Source organism: Lagopus leucura, unplaced genomic scaffold (genome assembly GCF_019238085.1).
Source record: "Lagopus leucura isolate 7727_CA_CO unplaced genomic scaffold, USGS_WTPT01 Super-Scaffold_1, whole genome shotgun sequence".
NCBI lineage: Eukaryota > Metazoa > Chordata > Aves > Galliformes > Phasianidae > Lagopus > Lagopus leucura.
This window is the reverse complement of record NW_024962250.1, coordinates 10,168,426-10,191,580: the sequence shown is the minus strand read 5'-3', so window position 1 is coordinate 10,191,580 and position 23,155 is coordinate 10,168,426. Positions and strand designations below refer to the sequence as shown.

General features: G+C 37.9%; 1 protein-coding gene across 5 annotated transcripts in view; it reads left to right on the top strand.

Annotated features, from left to right (window-relative positions):
- The window catches only part of SIPA1L1 (signal induced proliferation associated 1 like 1), a 192,025-nt gene that overhangs the window by 32,303 nt on the left and 136,567 nt on the right, over positions 1-23,155 (top strand). For all 5 annotated transcript variants that reach the window (XM_042875745.1, XM_042875831.1, XM_042875576.1 and 2 more), the window contains exon 2: positions 4,881-4,972. The gene's annotated coding sequence lies outside the window, so the exon portion shown is untranslated. The remainder of the gene's footprint in view (positions 1-4,880; positions 4,973-23,155) is intronic.

The following is a 23,155-nucleotide window of genomic DNA, read 5'->3' as shown; positions in this document are numbered from 1 at the left end:
TTAAGTTTAATATCTGGTAAATTACTGCTAGGTATGTGGTTATTCTTAAAATATAAAACATTATAGAATGGTAAAAAGGAGAGTTTGTCTATAGAAAGCTTTATTAGAGACACTTTTGGCCTCTCCTGAGAAATTTTTATGGAGATGGAAGGGATGATGTGGTTTACAGTGCTGGATACTTTCATTAGTGCTGTGTTACGATTTTTTTTCACCTTAGGTGCTTGTGCAGGTGAGAAGTATGTCTGTGCCTGTTGGTGCATACCACTGCAGGATTTTCCAGACCCTCAGACAAAGGCATCATATCAAGACAGACCAAAGGTGTGGATAGATGTGGCCCTCGCTTATCCTGCTGCCAGGCAGTTTCCCCTCCCTGTCTTCACAGTTTTAGCTGGAAAGGGGAGTGTGAGGGCTCTGTCTCTAAGGAGCTGACTTAGCTCTTATCTGGCTGATTTTGCCCTGAGAAAGTTCAGTCTCACTTGTGAGGTCCTTGGTTGTGAGGGAATGCTTTGGGAACTAAGCATGTTCAAAACAGGTCTTGCCTGGGCTCTGAGTTTGTATGGCAAGATTTGGTTTGTTTTTTCTCTCCTGCCTCAAGTAGGTTCTCCTTTAAGTTCCTTCTCTAGCTCTGTAGGACACAGCAAGGGTCAAGTAACCTTGATGTACGCAGGGGTGGCATTAACTCTTCTTGGGAAGGCTGCAAAGTGCCCAGTTTTCAAGACTTCTTTTTCAAGAGACTTCTGTCTCCTACTGTTTTCACATTCAGGAATGGATTCAATATCTAGAGTTATTCATTTTATGTAGCGTTAATTGATAAATATTCATCAGAGTTTTGCTGAATTGAAACCTGCCCAGCTTTATGTTTTTAGAGGCATATTTTCATTCCTTCATGCTTTCAGGGGAAGGGAAGGACAATAAAATCCTCTCTTTAAAATGAAGTTAATATCCCTTATAGCACTTACAGCTTCTACAAATCTTGTGTGTTCCTGGGCACAAGAGCTTGTTTTAGCTGGACTGCTTTTTAGCACTGCTCTCCACATGTAATTAAAGTGCTTTGTGTATTGTGCTTTGGTCCTACTACAAAGAAAGCCCTGCAGCTTGTTTTCAGAGCAGCTTCTCTGCAGCCAGATTGGTCTTCTAAGCAAAGTGGTGTAACTGCACCTGACACTGTGTTTGTGTAGTTAATGTTTGTAGAGCTCTGAGGGAGACCAGAAGCAGCATCTGGGTGAGTGCACTGCACTGGGACACAGACATTGGGGTTCTGCTTAAGACAGGAGCACTCCTTTGTTTGCAGAGATGGAAACTACTGGTTCTTTTATAAGACCTAACTAGATGTTTGTGAAAAGCTTTGAGACACTTTTGATTAACGACTATGCAGTATGTGATTATATCACACATAATAATAGTGGGTAGGAGGAGACAGACTGGCAGTGTAATTCTTGCAGCATTGTGAAAACTTCAGGCTTTGTTCTTCAAACGCTGTCTTTGCATTTAAACACGATTTTTCTCTGCTGCTTCCCCTGGTCTTTATCTCCTCCAAATAAAAGAATAAAAATGAGAAAGCATTTATTTTATTTTATCTACCTTTATTTAAAAAAAAGAAAAAAAGAGGGAGTGAAGGAAGAGAAAGTGTCGGACTGTCTGCTGTTTTGGCTAGTTTAGTTGTATGATACTTGAATGATCAGTGCTGTTCTGCTATTACTATTGTCAGAGTCATGGTCTTCTCCTCTGAGTTTTGGGATTGAGTGGGTGATGGTTTTGAACTTCAGAAATTGATTTTTTTCCCCATTTTTCTGCTCTTCATTTTGCATGGTAACCTCTTGGCTGAAAGTTTTTAGGCATGAGGTTGCTGTAGCCTGTAATGTAGCCCAGGTTTTTGTGACAGAAAGGTTTGTTCCAGGGGCTCATTTTGCAGCTGGGGCTGGGGTTTGGGAGGAGGTGGGCTGTGGCAAAAGGGTCGCTTGGGAGCCTGGCAGCAGCTTGTGCAGGGATGCAGTTTGTTAAGTGTGCCCGAACATGAGATTCTTCTAGATGTCCAGCAGTGCTTTCCAGAAAGCTTACAGCTCTGCAGAGGAACTGATGCTGTTTTCTCCTACAGCTTCATTGAGATGTGGTGCTCTGTAGGGCTCACAGGCCTGTTTCTATGAAGGCAGGCAGGCAGCCTATGCACACTGCAGGCTTGTTGCTTCTGTTCTCCCCAGTATAACTTTTATTGTCAATCATTTGATTTATAAACCGGGATCCCAGGAGCCACGAACAGCATGCTGGTAGCAGAAACCAGTGGAAAGTTAGAAATTTACTCACTAAGATACAGTGTACAATGCTTTCCTAGGCAAGAGGCCTGTCGGAGAAATCACACATGGCTTGCCAGCTGGTTGGAGACTGCCAACAAGCATTTAATGTGTGTGCTCATGTTTTTTCATGTTGTTTCATGTTCTTTGTTACTTGTAATGCTGGACTAATAACTGGGGACGCTCATTTTTATGGGAGCTCACCTGTGTGAGGTTTGTGACCTGCAGTAGGCTTTCCTCTCCGGTGGTTCCATCTTCAGTACAGTTTGAGAGGGAAAGCAGGTTGTTTTGGTAGAAACACTAACTTATTCCCCAAAGGTCTTGTTCTTACAGTCTTTCTGAATTCTGCATTGGTTCTACCAAACAATAAATTTTTCCTTCCACTAAAAATTTGTATTTGTTTTCGAGAAATGCAGTATGGAAGCTGATATTATTGTTAGTGGGTGATATTACTGGTATCACTTACCAGTGGGTGAAGAAATTAAGCAGATTAAGCAGGTCAACCTCTTTTAGAAACGAACGTAACCACCCCCAGTGTTTTCTTGAGTACATGAAAATATGCTTTGTCTGAAGTGAAGTGCCTTCTGGTATTGTCACTAATGAAGCACACTTTCACAGACAGGTTGGCAGAGGGAATTTGAGTAAGAGCTGAAACCCTGTAATCTATAGATGTATTGTGGAAGACATTAGACAGTTGTGGATTGTATTTTGGCCACCTGTTTTTTTTTTTTTTTTTTTTAATATCTAAATTATAGGATTGATATTATATACATATATGGAAATAGATTTTGTTTCAGGCCTTCTAGGTTTGCCCATACTTGCTCTTCAGACTGCTAATCAGACTCAGAGTTCCTTAAAAGTTAATTCTTAATTAAAAAAGTTAAACTGGAAGCAATAGCAGTATACTTTTTTCAGAGGATACAGCTCCATTTTATGTATCTGGCAACACTTCTGTAGAATTCTGTACTATGAAAAATAAGACATCTTTCCACTTGTATGATGTATATAAATTCCAAAACATAGAATGTGGAATAAATATTTCACTTAGTATGGAGAATCTGAGCGCGAAAACAAGAATTTTCAAGTAACTGTGGAAAATAAGTGGCGAATGTTACAAAGGAGTGGAGAGTAAGATGAAAGGGGAGGTGAGCCACAAATGTAAAGGTATGGCATGAACTGCTCTGAAGGGAGCTCAGTGTTCACAATCGTTTTCTTTGGATTGTGACAACATGGCAGCTGCAGCAGAGTTTTTGCTCTTGAATGAGCTCCAAGCCTTCCTTAAAACCTGTCCATCTTTGCAAGTGATAGGTTTCTGAGACCTGGTGTTTCTGCTGTGCTGTAGTTCTTTGTTTAACGGACTGAGAAAGGGTTGTACACTCCTTTGAAATGTAGGTGAAAAAAGATTCCAGGTTAGGTTCACATTTTTGAGTCATAAAATGTATTCTTCGTTGCAGTAGAACATTGGCTGCTTTTTCTTACCAGTCAATACTTTCAGCTGTAATGAACTCTCTTTGTGGGGGAGAATAGAATAGCAGAGAATGCTCTGTTGTGAAAATATACGGGGTTTTCTATAGTAAGGAAATTTTGGTCAGTGGCAGGGCAATGTTTATAGTAATTACAGAAAATGAAAGACATCCATTTCTGATGAAAGATTTGGCGGATGTGTTGGAATTGTTGTATGCAGAGACCAGTGGTAATTACCAACTCACATTTCAAGTCATTGTACAATTTCAGTGATGCCAAAGTTTAGAAACTCTTGGCCAAGGGATGATTAGAAGTTTATCACCAACCATTTTAATGGGTTGGTTTTATACTTTTTTCCAGACTCCTTTTTTTTTTTTTTTTTTTTTTTTTTTTTTTAAACTATAATAATATTAAATTCAGTGAAATTGAAACACTTTATCAGCCTGGTCATTTACATGGTAACCTTTGGCTTCTTTTCCTTTTCTTTTGCTCTTTCTTTCCTTGAATGCCGTACTGAAGTTAAGTATTGAGTTTCATTAATTAGCACTCATTCTTGCTTAAATCTAGCTGATGTTAATCTGTGCTAAAAAAAAAAAAAAGTATCAATTATTTTCTAATGGGATAACTCCAGGTTAAGCGGCAATAAGAGGATTGACAGAGAATACAGTATCACATGAAAATCACTCACAGGCTTACCAACCTTAAGGTATACGCAACTTTATAATGTTTGCCCCTTTCCCCTTCAGTAAAAACAATGTTTTTGATACAGTGGTAGGAGAAAACATGCTCCGTGTGCATCAGCTGTTGATAAACACAACAGACTACATCTTGGTCACCAGTGATGTGTTTGGGGTAATGTCTTAGTAAACTAACTTTTTAAAAAATGAATTGTTTGCTGCAGGCAGGCAAAGAAGGATTAGGTTTTTTTTCTCACGAGAAGCTTTGGTGGCAGTGGTGTTGTCTTAGGCAGTGTTTTTTCTTTATGCTGTTAGAAAACTTCTCTGGCCTACTTGGAAAATTAATTTCTTTATGATTCTGCCTGTAATCTGTCTCACTGTTATGAAATGGAAAGGTAATGCTAGTATTCTCATCTTTCTAAAAAGTGTTTTTTTTTTTTTTTAAACTCAGAGTCCTGAATGCTATTCTGTTGAAGCATGTGTCAGAACAACAGCCTGTGATGTAATGGAGACTTGGAAACACTGCAGTTGTGCACTTTGAAAGTAAGTCAAAAAATTTCCAGTTTCAAAGATGACCGACTGAAAAAAAACCAAGCAAGGTAGTTAGCTTGTGCAGTTTTAACTTTCTGCTTTGAAAGCCATTGCTACTTGCTTTTTTTAAAAGTTTCTGGTTCTTTTTTAATCTTACATGTGTCAGCGTTGCATCTGTTGGTTCCCTTTTCATTTGTGGATTTTGCAGGATTAACCTGTAAATGATACCAGAGAGGCTGTTATCTATATTTCCTCTATATTTCCTATTTCCTCGGAAAAAGATATGAGTTTTTTGGTATTAGAAAGCAACAAATTCTTATGAAAGTGTTTATACATAGCTTGATTAATCTAACTTCATTTGTTTAGAAGTTAATGAGATTTAGCTGATTAAATTTCATTCAATTTGGTTTTTCAGTGTCTTCTGCAGGAGAAGAGTATGGCGAGAGTTAGTGCTGAAAGGAGAGAGTTAGTGCTCTCCCCCACTGCAGGGGGAGAGAATTGCACTATATCATTACAAGTGTTTGAAAACTTTAGAGTGTAGTGCAACTCTTACTTGCATCACGTATGGTCTGATACCAAAAGTATCTGAATATAGCTAAATCTTGTTGGCTTGTTCATATATATACATATATACCCAATAAATTCATTTTCATATATATGTATTTAACAATAATTTTGAGGAAATGCCACCAGCCTTAATGGCTCCATCACCAGAAGAGTGTTTGGCAGAGCTCTGGAGCTGGGTGTGAAAACTTCATTGCAGCAGTATAACTGTTAGACCATTTTCCTAGTTACTCTGCCCGCTGTTTCATGTGCTATCACTTGGCCAAATGGCTGCTGTCTGCATGTTATTTTGCATCTTATTAGATATAGAGCCTTACGGAGGCTGCGTGTGTGGGAGACGGTGGGGAAGTCTCTGTAGAACTGAAATGTGTCCTTAAAACTTCAAAGAATATCTTTTTGTAAGCGTAAGCTAATCTGTGATTTTCTCAGAGGGCATCCTGGCTTTCTCTGGAGTAAATGGAATTAGCCAACAGTGTTTATGGGGATAAGCTTGAAATGATGAGTTACGTGGTTCCTTTTAAAGGTTATTTTCTGATGGCTATCTTAAAGTATCGAAGGACGTAGGTTTTCTTTTTCTTCCTTTTCCTTCTTCTGTAAAAGTTTGTATATAAACAGTAACAGTGTGGAGTAAAAAGCCTGAAAAATAAATAGGACAGCTGCTACTTATAGCAGAGGGGAAAATGTGCTTTATAATTCTTGCTTAAAAATTGGTTCTCTGGGATTTTTCACTAATTAATATTGTAAAGTAATTTTGCCTTTGGGATAATTTTAGGGTGTTGTAAATACTCAGAATATTTGACTCAAATGTGTGTTTTTCATGTATTTGCAGAACTAATTCTTTAAATGTTCTCTTGACAGTTGATCATCTTGAATGGTGGTCATAGTCAGTATTTTGCTTTTTAGAGCTACTCTGCTGCACCCTTGTTTCTGGGAAAAAAGTAAAAATAGTCGGAATAATAGAACTGGACTGAGAAGACCTTGATGAGAAATTGTATGCTAGTTTTTGGGAAATAATCTGTTTTTTTTTTTTTTTTTAACCTTTCTAAGGCAAAAAAAAAAAGTCTTAATTGAATGGTTGTTGAAAGAACAGCTTCAGCTTCCTTTTTTTTTTTTTTTCTTGGAAAAGGGTTCAAATTTGAATAGTATGACAGATTAATTAGAGAATCTGTTGTCACCCACTGGAGGTGAGATATTTGCATATACAAAAAAATGCAGTGACATCTGTGTTACTGGGAAGTTTAGAAGGAGTTTGACACTTGAGTGTGATGCTTCTCAACCAAGCAGAAGCATGTAAGCTTTTAAATTATTTTCCCCTTCTTTTTTACTTTATATATGTAGAAACAAGTGCTGTCACACTTAGGGAATTGTTGGATTGAATGTACTGTGGTCCTGCTGGACATGTTCATTTTTTGGGGAAATGTTAGCTTTGTAGAAGTTCACCTTCAGGCAGCATTAGGTCGTGCATGGTATCTGACCTCATGACAGTCCTGGGCTGATCTTCCTCTCTCTGAGGACTTAAGGTGTCCTCAGGAGGCATTAGTGACTTTCATGTTAACAGCAAGTATTTGTAATTGTTTAGCCAGGGGTTGCCCTCGAAGGGAAGTAGAGATTGGCAGAGGATGGCAGGACATCTGCAGTGTGGCCCATGGAGATGGTGGTGCTTGAGAGTCAGGTCACGGTGCTGTGAGGGAGATCTCAGGGATGCTCTGATATACCCCAGGTACCTTTCTTTTAATAATCCACTCCTGATGTCATTTAAAAATAGGTTTGGTTTTGCTTTTCCCATTGCCAATCAAATATGAGTGTTAATAGCTGGCTTAGGCTGATGGAAAGCATTTCTGGTTGTTTTTGGAGGGTCTTAAAAGCCTGAGTATGCAAGTGCAGTTGTTGGTACAGATTTCTTTTACTTGTGGAAATGGTCATTTTTAAGTCACTTCCAGACATGGCTTTTATCTGCCTGCAGTATTTTGCCTAAGACCAAATCTTTTCTAGCTCAGGTGCATACTACTAGGGAGGCAAGGGGTCTGGCTGTGGCTGCAGCCACTTGAACTAGCTGGAATGTGGAGAATTGCATACTGAAGGACAACTTGACATAGTTCATGAAGATCAGAGAGAAACAAGCAATCCAAACAGGGCATTGCACAACAGAAAATGTGCATCCTTAACTATATGGCATCTTTCCCTCAGGCTGAGACAATGCAGTTTCAATGTTAATGGCCAAATGCTCACAGTACAACAAATAGTTTAGGTAATTATCTCAGGAGTTGTCTTTGTTTTTGCTGCACCTAATGAAGTAGGCTCTGTTTGTGGTTTAATTTGTTATGCACTATGGTAATAGAAATATTTCTAAGTGTTTAATTCATACTATATATGCTCGAAAATCACAATCAAGGGAAGTTTTTATGTCCTTTGAGGAATGTTTTGATGCTCTTATTCCTGAAATCTAAGTACTGTTTTGCAATAAAATACTAAGTACTATTTTGCAATAAAATTAAACACTTCGTGCTACATCCTGTATTTCATGCAGCTTGTTTCCAAGTGTAGTGTTTGTATCAGTAATTGTTCTGTTACTATTCAGATATGATTTATTTTATTTTTGAAATTTGCATGGTATGCCATGTCAATGCATTGATTTATCATATAACTGTCTAAAGACAAATTGCCTTCAGTCAGGTGGCAGAAATATCCATGGGATTTTGTAACTGATTTGGAGAGAGAAGCATCATCTGCTGTAGTTGTGCGTGCCCACATTCTCCCTTCAAGAATTTACCAGTGTGATTATATAATGAATTTCTTGGGTTTCATTGGCTCATTGAGGGAGACTTGGGCACTTCATTGTGACTGGATGGATCTGAATAATGGACAAGCCTCTCTTGCAGAGGGACCTGCAAGCTAAGCCGCTCAAAGTTGAAAGCAAATCTTTCCTCTTCTTTCTGAACTGACATCTGAAAGAAATGAGATTAGCTGAAACTTCAGCCATGTTTCACGGATTTTAAAAATAGAATGAATGAGGGAAATCCCTCCTTGAACCAGAGCTACATAAAGAGATTCTTCACAAGTAGCACATTATCCTTGCTCTTTCTACTCTATGCGTTTATGGTCAGTGTGAAGGTGGAAATGCTGAATGGAATGGCCATTTAATGCATTTTTCTCTCATACCTATGGAAACAAGAATTTAGATAGATAAATTAATTTCACTTTCTTCATATGAGATATTCACTGGTTTCAGTAATTCATTTGAAGTAGGAAACTAGCAGTATAAATGTTTAAAAGGAGAACTGTCCTTATTAATTCAGTGCTCAGAGGAAGGCAATATCTTACTTTTTTAAGGCATATTATAAACTTTTTCCTGTGAGCCTTTACCACAAGTACTTTTTATATAAATTTGTATGTGCCCATGTTTCAGGCTGGGAATGTTATGCCACAGAAAGTGAGAGGTAATCGCACACTGCCAACTGATGATATGTGAAATGGAAGGTGAAACTTAGGGCAGCTCCTGTTAGCTGGAAGCATCAGTTATGCTATGAATGTGTGCTTTAGGTTGGCTATGCCATTCTCTGGCTGCTCAGGAGGACCCCTAGTAGAGTGCTCTTTAGTTCCGTTTTCTAAAGAGCTGAGCTCTCCAGGCTATCTGCTGTGAAGTGACACTAGAAATAAAAAGATACTCCATGAGCTAATGTGATGGCAGTCACAGCTGGGGAACGTTACTTTTTAGATTATCTCCAAAATCCCCCATGTACCTTCTCGCTTCTGAAATGATTGTTCTTTCGCGGCCTTTATTATGTCAATCTTGGCTCACTTCTAATCTTCCCTTCTCACTTAGTGAAATAACATTATAGCTATCCTCTTAGGATCCTCGGAGTTGGTATTGTTCAAAATCTCATGTGACTTCTTTGTTGCTCCCCTTTCAGAGGTCAAGATAATTCTGCGTTTAAAAGCCTTTCAGAACTGTCTCTGAGTGTGTGCAGTTCTAGTGTATACAGCTTTGATTCTGAATGTAGGAGGGGAAAAGGGAAACAGATGCATGCATATGAATATGTATTTCATATATTCAGAGATATATTGATATATACATAGGATTTATGTGGATGTGTGTATGAAATCAAAGCTTCCCATAAAGCATGCAGCTACTGAGATAGGGATGAGTTATGTTGGTACAGGTTTCATTCATGCAACGATCTTTAGGAAGAGTAGGTATTTATTGGTATAAAAGAAAGCCTGTAGAACTATGCGTAATGATAGAGTTTTTGTATAGCACCATGTGGACCTTCTCAACAGCATTACATTAGAATTAGAATTTTAATTGCTTGGAAGAAACTTAGGCAAGCTGGAGCATGGACACTGTTTCTTCTTGTTGGTAGGAGTAGGGTAACAAACCAGTCAGCTCTCTTTTTCTCCTCTAAGGCTGTTAGAGGTGTGGCAGCAGCTACATTGATCCAACCTAAGAGGAAGTACTGACAAAAATATTTTCCTTCAAGGATGACCTGCTCCTATGGATTTGCAGTTTAGGTGAAACTTTGTATAGTGGGAAGCTGAAGCGTATGTTCATAGTAAATGTGATACCTCCCAGCAGAGACAGGTTTATTCAAAGCTGCGTCTTGAAATAGCATTAGGTTTGACATTCAAGGAAAGTACACACGTTTCCATAATTTCTTTGTTCTTTTTCTTTTTTTGGATGTTACAAAATGCGTCTTCATTGATGAAAAATAATAATGGAAAAGTTGAATTGGAAACAGTTGCTTTTCTGATTAGCTATGATAAAAATAAATTCTTGACCACGAAAGTGAGAAACCTTGAATCTAGATTTTTCTTCTTGTCTGTGTATCTCTTGCCCAACGTCTTGTGTTAATTGTATCAGAACTAATATTGCTCTCACCTCTCGTGTATACTGCTCCTCTCTAATGAAGAAAATAGCTATTAGTAATACAATAATGTAAACTAGGAAAATCCATTGTGAGTAGTTGGATGAGAGAAGTAAGTAATTATTGTGGTGATAAACTTACGGTACTAGAATCAAAATAGTTGTAATTTTTGATGCGTTTTTAAAGTGTGGACTGGCAATCTATTGGACAAATTGTAATTACGTGAAAGTTTACTACTAGTCTGGCTAATACAGAGAAAGATGTGGCTTGTTGGAAATATATTTCTATCGGGTGGACATTGAAAATTCCTATGTTAAGTGATTTGAAGGGACCACTGGAGGTCGTGCACTTCAGTGCCACAACCGAAACTGGAGGAACTTGGAAGTCAGGCAAGGCTGCTCTGGACCTTTTCTAGATGAGTGTCAGCTATTTCTAGGATAAGTTCCACCAGGCTCTCCAGGCAGCCTGTGGCAGTTCGTGCTAGGTGTTTCTGTGCTGCTCAGGGAACAAGCTGCTCTGTTTTCTTTTTGTGCTTGGTTTCTGTTTGAGTAATGAAGACTTCTGAATCTTGAGTCTGGAATAACTGTCCGGCAGGGTTCTCTGCTGTTTCTTTTTTTTTTTTCTGCTGGAGCTGAGGAGAAGGTAGCTATGACAGACTTCAGAGCTCATAGGTTTTCTCAGTGCTGGAAATGGTCAAAGCAGGTATTTCATGGATAATGCAATGAAAAGATGAAAAAACCTGACAGAATTGAAAGAAGTTGATTATCTGTGGAATGATATGTTGAAGTTAAGGATTATTTGTAGTTAGAACTTTTCCCACTTTCCCAGAACCACACTTTTCAATCTTTATGACCTCGTATTGTCCTTACTTTTGATATGATATACGCAATATTTATGATACAAAAATCTAGGCTACCTCTTTTTTAATATTCATAGTCACTCCCTTTTACTACTTCTCTTTATTGTTTGGTAATTAATGCTTGACTTAACTTATTAAGAGTTGGAACAGTCAAAACTGAGATTCATGTCAGAAATATATATCTAATTGTTCACTAAAGGTTTCCTCAGCTTTGGTCTAAACCTACTTGCATGGAAAGCAGCACTGTCCTAATGACCTGCTGCTACTCCTTGGATGACTGCTCCTATCACTTGTTAATCCAGAAATCATTGAGGGGCAGGAATGTCTGTTATTTAAACTAGTAAACAAGAAAACCCCTTTTTGTTGTGATTTAGTGGTAGTACATTTGCTTAAGGTAAAGTAGTACTTTTAGCAATAGTAAGTTGCTAAGTTTGTGTCCTGGATTGGTGGTTTTGGGCATACCTGTAAAAAGCATGAGACCATAAGTGTGGAGAACCACACCGCTCTGGTTGTGAACTGCCAGCAACTGACTTTCTTCTTTCTGTCTTGGCAGAGAGGATCTGTTGAGACCAATTTGAGTAGTACTTGTGTTTGAATGGTTCCTGTCTATCTTGGGTTGTCTGCTAGAATAAATTGCAGAATTGTGCTATTATTTGTTAGGCATCCAATTGTGTGACTTGTACAACAGTCAAGTTGAGACTGTCCCACCAAAAAGCCATTCCTAACCTTATGGTGAGTCTCCCATCTGAATCTGTTTGCATTGCCACGTCCAGCACAAACACTGCAGCTCTTGTTCCTGTTCTCCACTGCAGCATAGGAGAGCAGCAAAGCCTGCCCAGCTTCCATAGCTGTCTGAATGCAGCAATGTCAGCTGTAATAGCCAAGATGAGTTCCAAGGGAAAGGAAGCTGCTAAGCTGGAAAATTTAATTTGGCAGTAGATTTTATGTTGGTATTCCTAGGGAACTGTTAGCCAGCATTATGGGGGAGTGGGTAGGGCTGGAATTGCAGTTTAGGAAATGCATGGAGCTTTGAAATATAAATAATAAGAAAACCAATCACCTCTGTGACCTGAGGTGGGTGTGCAGGTCTAGGTTTAAAGCTTAGTCACGAGATGAAAGAAGCCATCTGTCAATTCTTCCAAAGTCTGATCATTCCTGTAAATCACTGCTGGAGCCTGTTCTTAACAGGTGACTGAGCTAAAGCTCTGAAGGGTTCTGTTTAAAATAAGTACTGCAAAAATGTATCTGTAATCTAGATTTTATCGATTTCTAAATACATGTTAAACTTGTAATGCTAGGCATTGTGTTCCCATCTGTTATTGTGATTTTGTAGACAATAACTTTAAAGAGTTTTGGCTTGAAATTTAATCTTTAAATGTTATTTCGTAATGTTTGATACTCACTGTTTTTCTAAGAAACAGGAATTCCAGTATTTAAAAGGACCTCTTTCCCAGGTCCTTTCTGCCACTACCCACATGTACAAACTCACAAACTGCCCATTCTTTCCTCTTTTCAGTGGGGTTCGTACTGTCGAGGCTTCTCGTAGGCTGCCTTGTTACTGTCAAGTATTCCTCTGAAACTGAAAAATTTTTCCTTTTTTTTTTTTTTTCAGTATGAAAATGTGTCTTAGTTTCAGGGTGTTCTAATCTGCTTTTCAATTAAAATGCACCTTAGATACTGCCCTGACTTTCCCACTTTGGCTGAAGCTTTTTCCTAGGAAACATTCAGAAATCATCAGGTTCTTAAGTGAAAGTGAAAGCAACTGCAAATCAAATGAGAGCTAAACTTTTAAGGGGCTGCCCCGCAATACATTGTGCCCATGTGTCTCATGAAAAGCTGTCCTGGTATGTTTGCATTTCCAATTTTTGATTCCTTTTTGTTAAGGAGTGGGTTCCATATTTGATCTACGGGTTATTTGTTTGGGGCTAAAGTTTGGTAATATTATTTAAACATTCAAAAACTTAGACATAGTGTTGGTCTCTAAACTGGCCTGTTGTTTAGCTTACAGTTTTGTGTGTCTCTGGTTCGAATAATTAAAGCTGTTTCATCTTTAGCTTTTTCAACATGAAAATACAAAATAACTCCTTTTTCTTTCATATCTTTGAACCCAATTTGCCCATGTGCATTACAAGTTGGTCTTATTGGAGCTCTTTTTGTAAAAGAATTGTCACTTTTATGTGTTTCTTATTTTGGTGAAAGGCATACCTTGTTGCCCATCAGTCTGCAGCCTGTGTTTTTTTTTCCTGCAGCTCTGTGTTCTTATTCACTGTTTGATACAAATAATTTAACAGTGCAGTAATAAAATTGGGAATAGGACTGCTTTGTAGGGTTTTCTTCAGAAGGATACGGAAATGCAGGTAGAAGGGAGACTGCAGTAAATACAGTAGAATGGTCCAAGTAACATGGATATGAGCAAAGCTAGGTTAGATTTTAGGTCAGCCTAACCGAATGGAGAAGAGAATATCTCACAAGTGGGGACAAAATCCAAGTTAAATAAATACCTGAGTTAAAATCATCTGTTGTACTGGTAATAGAAAAAATCCAAAGTTGATGGAGGCTTCAAGCTAAGTGCTTGGGGTATCACAATCCAAATATTGATTATTCTTGCTACCTGCGTTTTTGTAGTTAGATACAAAATGTATTAGAAGGACCAGAGATGTTGTATTTTAACATGTTAAAATCTCCATTTTTGAAAGATACCTGCTCTCCTTTTAAAGTGAGATTGAAATACCAGCGTATAGGCACTTAGTATCTACAAGTTGGGTCATTTATGGTCAAACAGTTGTATTTATTTGTTTCCCTAACCTGTTTGCTTTTTCTCTTCAACAGAAAGGGAATTGGAAATGCATGACAATCTCAGAGAACAAGATAATTTCAGTGACTCATTTGCTTATGCTGAAATTTACTGTGAATAGGTTCAGTGCTGGTTGACGTGGCATGACTTAAGTGAAATTCTGGCTAGTTGAAAACTGTAGCTAAAAACAATTAGCATGAGGTCTGGTTTTGAGTCTACAGTATATGTTCCACCATGTTACCAGAAGTAACTTTCCTCAGTACCATTAGGAGCGCTTATGCCCCACTTCTACATCTCCTTGTATTAAAAAATGTTCCAAGGGTGAGGCTATGAAAAGCAATACTGCTGTCTCTGTTGCTTCTTTTCTGTCCAACCACAACAGTTCTGCTCTTGAATTCTAGATCAAAACTGCAGCCATAGGGAGTGCCAGGCCTGAGTGATGTGATGGACGCACCCAGGGCGTATGCTCAGGGAGTATCAGGTGTTTATAACTCCTACTCACTGTGTTTCACTGGTTTATCTTAGAAGAGAATAATATCTCCTAACTCACCTTTTTTTACCCTTAGCTGCCTGAAAAAGGAAATACCAAAAATCTTCTAGAAATGCAAAATCTAGAATTATCAGTGGGAGAAAAAAAGGTCAATGCCCTGAAAGTTTTAACTGCATTGGCACTCAGCTGAATCTTATTGGTACAGGGTGTGATATAGCTGCCAGCTAGGAGAGGACATGGGATAGGGGAAGCTGTTTGTACGTGAGCCAAAGCAAACAGCTGCTGCTCAGGTGATCCTGGTAGGGCTGCATGAGCTCTTCTTATACCACACTAGTGGACCTCTACTTAATTGAGTGTGTGTCTGGGATCAGTAGCAGCATGGTATTGCTGAAATTTTTTTTTTTTTTTTTTTTTGCTAAAATTTATTTATTTAAGAGACATGCAGACTTCTACATTTAGTTTTATTAAGTAATAAAGTGTGCTGCTCATTTGGTCTGGTGTGGCTAGTGAATAATTACACTAGAAGTGTCTCCACTAGGCATATCGGGAGAGACTTGGATGGATAAGTGAAGAGAGATTCCTTGCTTTGTTTGTCAGTTAACAGTTATTATAATAAGAGCTCTTTTGTATTACCAGAATGAGTTAGAAAGTTTCAGCCTTTCATGAGAGATCCACCATTCACTAATGTTTTTTGCAGGGTGGTATTTGGATTCACTGTGGATTTTTCATTTACAGTTTGTTTTTTTTTTTAATTTATTAGTCTTTTTTTCCCCAAGCCTCGTATTTGTAAAGGAAAAGTTAGGCAATATGCTTGAGATTATTTAAAAAAAAAAAAAAAAAAAAAAAAACACCAAAAAAAAACCAACAAAAAAGTGAAACAGAAAATCTGAAACAAACAGAAACCAATGAAAAGCTAACCTGCCAGCCTATCTTATTTGAGAAGGACACAGACTTGAAGTTTCTCAGGCTAGTGTATTCTGTGTCTTTCCCCACCGCCACCCAAATTGAAACTTCGTTTGGACCTGCATGATCTCTTTATGCATCAATTGTATGCATAAGGTGTCACTTTTTAATACTTCATAGGCATCATAAAGGATCAAAAAAGACAGGAATCTCTTGGAAAGAGTCCAGCGGAGGGCCACAAAGATGATGAAGGGCCTGGAGCATCTCCCCTATGAAGAAAGGCTGAGTGAACTGGGTCTGTTTAGCCTTGAGAAAAGAAGACTGAGAGGGGACCTGATCCAGGTCTATAAATATCTAAGGTGTGGGGTGCACAGTGGCGAGGCCAGACAATTTTCAGCAGGGTGTGGAGACAGGACAAGGGGAAATGGCCAGAAACTGCAGCATAGGAAGTTCCGCACAAATGTGCGCAAGAACTTCAGAACTTCTTTACAGTGAGGTGACGGAGCACTGGAACAGGCTGCCCAGGGAGGTGGTGGAGTCTCCTTCTGTGGAGATGTTCAAGACCCGCCTGGATGCCTACCTGTGCGACCTACTGCAGGGAACCTGCTTTGGCAGGGGGGTTGGACTCGATGATCTCTGGAGGTCCCTTCCAACCCCTACAATTCTGTGATCAGCACGTACTTCTATGAAAGCTCAGACTTGTGACCCGGTACCTAGTTTATGTAACCTAGATATACCTTGCTTGGTACAGCAAAGAGCAACTTGAGACACTTCAGAGTGTTTCTGACTTGTAAAACCATATTCACAGCTTTTAAGCCACAAATATTTGAATCTCTTCCGGATGAAAGTGGTAGACGTAAGCACATCTGTAACTTCTTAACATCATCACGCTTTTCTAATTTTTCCTTAACTCTTTGTGGTGAATTGCTGTTTACTTGTTGGACAGTGAAGTGAAGCTGACAGTCTGCTGCTGATTGTTTGCAAAAGATTGCTATGCTCTGAAAATTATGTGGTGGGATATTTGTGTCAGGATTTGCTATTAATGCTGTGAAGTATCTAAGAACAGTGTATTGCATTTCTCCTACTTGTCGCTGGAATGTCTTGAAAATTTATCTTTGAGTAAAAACGGATTTTTGCATTCCTGGTGTAGGTTTAGAGAAATAAAATGCAAGAAAATAGAATGGTAGTTGTATTTTATGCTCACTGCATCTTAAAGATAATGTCTCCTGGTAAATTCACTGATTTAAATCCTACTGCAGAGCTTATTCATTCCTGAAGTCGACTTGTGCAGTCTCTCAGTGAATACAGAATTGGGAAATCATGGGAATGTTTTTAATGTTTTATCTGTAGTACATTGGTGCTGATGTGTGAGTGATTGTGTATTCAGTGGTAATGGTAATGCAGAAACAGCGTTGCACTACAGTTGCTTTTTTTATTCCTTCCACAACCCCACATATGTATTAATTTAATATGAAATTACTAACTTTGTCATGTATCAGCTGCTTCCCTGCAAGTAACTTTTGAGCTGCATCTCTGGCGTCACTTCTCATTAGATGGACTAAATTCCATTATATTAGTACAGTGTGAGTAATATTGGAGAACAGAGAAAATACCTTTTAGACTTACTAAGAAAACAGCAACTAATTTTTTTCTTTGAGTAAAGGCTGATTTTCATGAGCGGAGTATTAGAATGCTGTTGCAAATTCCTGATACTCTCTAGGGCTTTTTGTTTCTTTTTCCTTCGTGTATTTCCAAATTACCTGGGACTGTTGCAGAAAACAACAATACTTTCCTTTGACTAACAGAAAAAAGCAAATTGTTCCGTTTTAAAGTATTTTCTATTTTATACAGTTTAGCAGGAATTCTGTTTTGCTGTAAGAGTCATCAGCAAAGCTTAACTAGAATGAAAAGCATGGAATAGTTAGTACAGTGTATTAGGGTGAGTTAAAGGTATTCCAGACAATGTCCATGAGAAGCTTTGAAAGGTCAGCTTTTATGACAGCCTTGTGATTTCTTAAGTCAATTATACACCTTTTTTTCTTATTGTCTGTTGATTCACAGTTTTTTTGTTTGTTTTTGTTTTGGGTTTTTTGGAGAGACGTTGATGTGTTTTTTACAAAGCACATGCTGACGTGTTCAAATCCCATTATGATAATTTTATGGTCAGCTTTAATATTTAGTGTAAATGAGTCAAGCTGGTGCAAGGCAAATTGATAAGCAGATTAAGATTGCTATTTTGGATGTTCTATATATACCTTTTCCCCCCTTCCTACTGACTTTTTTTTAAGATCACAGAGAATTCTCTAAGCTCAGTTTTCCTTTGATAAACTACCTACCCTGGGGATAATGTTAGTTCCTGAATGTGACGGCACTTGTGAACACTCTAACTAACTTCAGAAATACTATGGCACGTCTGTTTTTCGGTCTGGTATTTTAGTAGTTGCTTGTCAAGGGTGAAGTAACATTGTTAGCTAAGATTGTCATAGATGGGGAGATAACTCCAATTTTGGCTGCTGGGAGCCCAAGTTTGAGAACTGTTAATGCTTTCTGTGTTCTGTTCTGTATTTAAGTCATTAGTAGGACCACAAAGATCAGCTGGCAAGCAGGTCTCTTTGAGCCACTCACTTCCCTAATTGCCAGAAGGGAAACAATTTTTTATTCAGTTTTAATCTGACATAAGCTGAGTGTGCAGTTCTTCGAGCCACAAAAGCTAAAATCCTGCACCAGCCTTTAATGTATATTCATACATAAAAGCTGTTTAATTGGTTTTGTTTGCCTGTGTCAGAAATTAAGTGCAAAGTGTCCTGCCTTATCCCTTTCTGATTAGATCTGCAAATCCAATCTTTTATAAAGGGTACATTCTAAACAACTATGATTGCTGCTTTGGTTGCATCTTTTATGAAAGCTTTGTTAAAAGCAGGAGGGCTTATCTTAGATTTAGTTTTCACACATGTAGCAAGTATCTGTACCTGCTTATGTTTCACAGCTTGCTCCAATTTAACCTTAAAGGCTTGTCCCCTTTTCTCTCAGCTGCAAGCACCTCCTAGGCTGTCAGCATGTAGTGTGCTACCAGTGGGAGGAAAAGTAAAACCAGGCACCTTATTCAAAATAAGTTCTTACAAATATCATAGTGCACAAATATTTAATCTCCAAACTGGCATCCCCCGTAAGTCTGGATTGTTTTTTTTTTTCTTTGAACTTGATTGCTAGTTGCTTCCTCTCTATTTTTCTGGAAGTTTGTTTCCAAAATCCTGCTTGACTTTCTGTGCATTATTGCCATCAGCAGGTTGGTTGATAGTGGCATTATAAATGTGTGATAGGCATAGATATCAGCGCCTCTGAATATTTGTATTGTACAACTGTAAGTAACTTTGTTGAACACCTTTGTTTGCCTGCAGACGTGTATAGCTACACAGAGTGGCATGCCATGTAGTGTGGGATTCTTGTTATGCCAGGTAAAGTGTATGTCAAGATGCAAGCAACTATTTTTTGAAATACCTCTGCACACTGGAGTACCCAGTTATCTCTGCATTGGTATAAACGATACTTTTGTTGACTTTCTTTGTCCAAAGAGGCTTTGGACTTTGTCCAAAGTAGTCTTACCTTGTACCTTTGGTTATTATAGACTTTCTAGATCTGACATCAGCCTATGGTGTTTGCTAACTCTGTCAAATACAGCATTTGCTGCTATGACTTTATTTTGCTTTAGTTCAACATTTTTTTTTCTGCTTAGCTTGTTGAGTAGAAGACATGGTAAATCAGCTAATGTAATGCCTTTTTTTTGTCTGTCTGTGTCCGGGATTAGTTAAATTATCCATGTTTTGTTCTCTGCACAGCAAAAGGATGCATTTTCAATAGACGTATTCTTTGGATGCCTGATTAAAGGTTAGAGTGACACAATCAACCTGAGCTGAGAAATCATGTGAAATTTCACATTTTGCTGATACTTAGCCATTTTCCCTCCTGCGTCAGAAATGCTTGTACCAGTGAACATATTATGAATGAAATTGATCAGATTGCATGAGATTTCAGGTAACTGCATTTTCCTTCTTTCCCTTCTGCAAAAGAGAAAATAAGTGGTAAAAGTGAGCCTCTGCATTGTCTTGCATTGCCCTCCAAAACTAATTATTTATTGATGTTTATTTTATTCTGTAAATATAAAGGAAGGCAGCATTCTGCTTATTTGTACTTAGTAAATTTAGTGAAACTAGAAATAAGTGTGAATTTAAGTCAGTGTAATGTAGACTTAGTTAGAATTAAGAATTGGGAAGAAGCTCCTTTTTATAAACAACTTCTTTGGATTATAAAAACCAGAATAATGTGAAAAGAAACTTGCTTTTGTCCATTAGGTGAACTGGCAAATGATGAACCCATAACTTGTATTAGGAATATGACCTAAGCTCTGAAGTGTTTTTGCTTCTGTAATCAAAGCTGTGCAACCGTGACTGCGTGCCGTGGGTACTGCAGTTGTGCCTGGTGCCCCAGAGAATTCAGACTGTCATGGTGGGAACTTTAAGGAGGAGTGTTTGGAGCATCAGGAGAAGTAGCCTGAGAAGTCCTGTGTAGAATTAGTTCTGTTCTTTATTTGAAAATGTATTTATGTTTTACTTGGTTGCATTTTTCAGTCTGCAAATAGCTGCTTTCACCTGCTTTTCAGAGAGGCCATCCGAGACTCAAAGCTTTTGTCAAACTGGCCTTTATTAGTCTTTCTTTTCCTCATTTGAATTTTTTTCCTTCTCTTCTGTTTCCTGAAGAATTGATAGTTGTAGAAAAGTGTCATAAATAGCAGGCTGCAATTTAAACCATCATATGTAAATAAATGGATTTCCTAGGAAAATCCCTATTTAATGCATAGGGACACACGCCACCTTTTGGGATATACTACTTTTCCAAGTGATGACCAAGAAAAGAACCACAGAAGATTGTCCTGACTGATGCTGTAGATGGCTGAGTATCTTCCAGTGGCAGTTCTCCTCCCTAAACATTTGAAAGGGGAATAGCATGGTCACCACAAATGACTCTGGCAGCAGTTGCCACATGAACTGCAGAATGTAAATGAGCTGTGGATGAAATGTCTATTGCACCTGGAATACAAACCGGTATCCACCTCTTCTAGACTGACAAGTCAGCATCTTGTGTGCATGCATGTGCACATACATATACGTATATATATGTATCTATATGTGTGGGGTTAGAAATGCAAGCAGAAGATATCTGAAAGAAACATCTTTGTTTTAGAATTGTGAAACTGGATAACTCTTTTTCTAAAAGATGCACTGAGTACTACACCTCCAGCACCCCAGCTGAAGCTGCAGCTCCTGTCTCAGCGTGAAAGCCAAACTTTCACCTAGCAGCACGCTGGGAGATTGCACTTCCATCTCTTTGGCAACGTTTGCAATGAATTTATGAAGCCATTTTCTTATGCTTTGTACAGGTCATTACTGCTAACTACCTGAATTTGTTGCCTTTAAAACGGAACAAAACAAATGCTGATTCATCATTAAGCACTGGATAGGAAATATTTGGATACAGGTGTGAAAGTATAAACAGTGAAGTAGGAAAAACTTAAATTGGTGGTCAAAACTTCTGTTTTATATATGCTGCAGTCTTTGCATGTAAAATAATCCAGAATGATAAAAAAAAAAAGGGTTTTTTTTTTTGAGTTTCTACCACAGTTGTGAGATTGTTAGTATTTTTAATGTCCTGCTTCTATGTAAATGACTTTAAAATAGTTCCAGGCTTTATATGCCCCAAAGTGTTATTCTTATCCTTCAGTGCTTACCTGTTTTCTTGAATCTGGCAAATATACTGGGATGAAATGCTCTCAACACCTAACCTTAGAATAAGGTAATGCAAGATTCTGAAGGGTATTTGCCAAGACCTTGTGCATTTAATGACAACTTATTTTTTGGTAAGCTATTTTTCATGTAAGCTACACGTCTAGATTTTACTATTTAACTGTATCTAGTTAAGGAATATGGGATTTTCTTCATTTGTGTAGTGTTTGTGATGTTCTGATGTGTCTTTTTTTTTTTTTTTTTTTTTTCTTTCCGGAGCACCAATAATGCACATAACTGAACCTGTCATATTCTCTTTTGATGCACATGACAGTCAAGTGTTTTCAAATGTGTCACTTGTCAGTATAAGTAGAATTTCTTTCTGATCTAAGCCCTCTATTGAGTATACTTGCAGCAATGCTTTAAAATGCTTATTAAACTCAATCCTCTATAACTTTGAAATATGAAAACAATGCTTACTTGCCTTTTTTTTTTTTTTTTTGCTCTCTGCATGTCTGATTTTTTAAATCTGTTATTCTCTTTAGGTGCATAGATGAAGATTGAACTGTATGTGTGTCTCTGTTTATTTTGATTTCTGGAAGTAATTCTGGAATTCTGTTTCACTGATAAAGTGGATGTGCTGCTTAGGTGGCCTTCCATATCTTTGTTACTGCAGCAACTGTGCTCTTAATTGTTTATATTTTTAAAGCCTAAAATCTTCCCATTAATTTGCTTTCCTTTGTATGCTAAAGTAAGTCTTTTAAAGATATAACTTCTATTGATAACTTGAGAGTTAGTGATGTATTCTTGATGCTGTGGCACTGACAAGATGTGACTTATTTGGAAACTTCTTTCAAGAGCTTTGTGTCATCACATAGGAGCCTGCATGTCACTTACCTGTTTCATCTGTCTGTTGTTGATGAAATCAGTAACATGTTAAACTACTGAGGAGCAAATTGAAATCCACTGGCATTATATGTATTCCTTTTCACCACCCCCACTACCCCATACGGTATCAAGTCACTGTATACCATTATAAATTTATGACCTCTTCAGGACTTAGTAGTCTTTGATAAGATCTGTTTTGGTCTACAGGGAAATTACCAGTATTTCAATCAGTAAGAATGATACCCGGTGAGAAGTATGGTAGTTATCCTTACTGGGTCAGAGACAATTAAAAATCATTAATACTTGTTTCATTTCCCTTGTTTTAAAAACATGAATTTGTTCCCTACACCAAAGTATGTTAGGTATTTATAGTTAGCATGCCTTGTACATATGACAGTGAAGTCCCTTTGAGAAAATGTCTATAGTAGACTCTGAAAACTGGAGGCATAATCAAAGCGGAACTGAAAACTACTTTGAGAGTCACTGAACATATTGCCTGTATGATTTCTTCCTGATTTAGTATATATGGCTGAAGGTTTTGGGGAAGTGTGTTAATAAAATAATAGAATGAGCCAAAGAAATATTTTAAAGGGAATTTTAACATCTCATAGAAGAGAGTCTTGAGTAGACAGCTTTATGAGCAGTCAATTTGTGGATTGTCAGCTCAATGAGTAGCGATTGTCAGTCCATGTAGGTTTAAAAAAGAAAAGAAAAGAAAGAAAATGGAGAAAAGGAAATTGATTGCATTCTCCCAAACCTAATAAATGCCTACTTACTCTTTATAACCAGTTCTACCTCCTGAACTTTTGACTACTAATGTCTGTGTTAGTTGTGTTTGATGTGGGTCAAAGTCTTCATGTGTGTTAGATATACTTTTACTAGGCTTTGGTGTCATGACTGTGGATGTTTTGGATTAGACCCTGTTGTACGTGTTGGGGTAATAGAAGAGGATCTTGTTTGAAAATCCTACTTTGATTTTCTTGTTTAGATGTTGTGCACATAATTGAATAGGAATGGAAGCTTGAGGAAAATGACTTGTTGAGATGTAAGTGATTAAT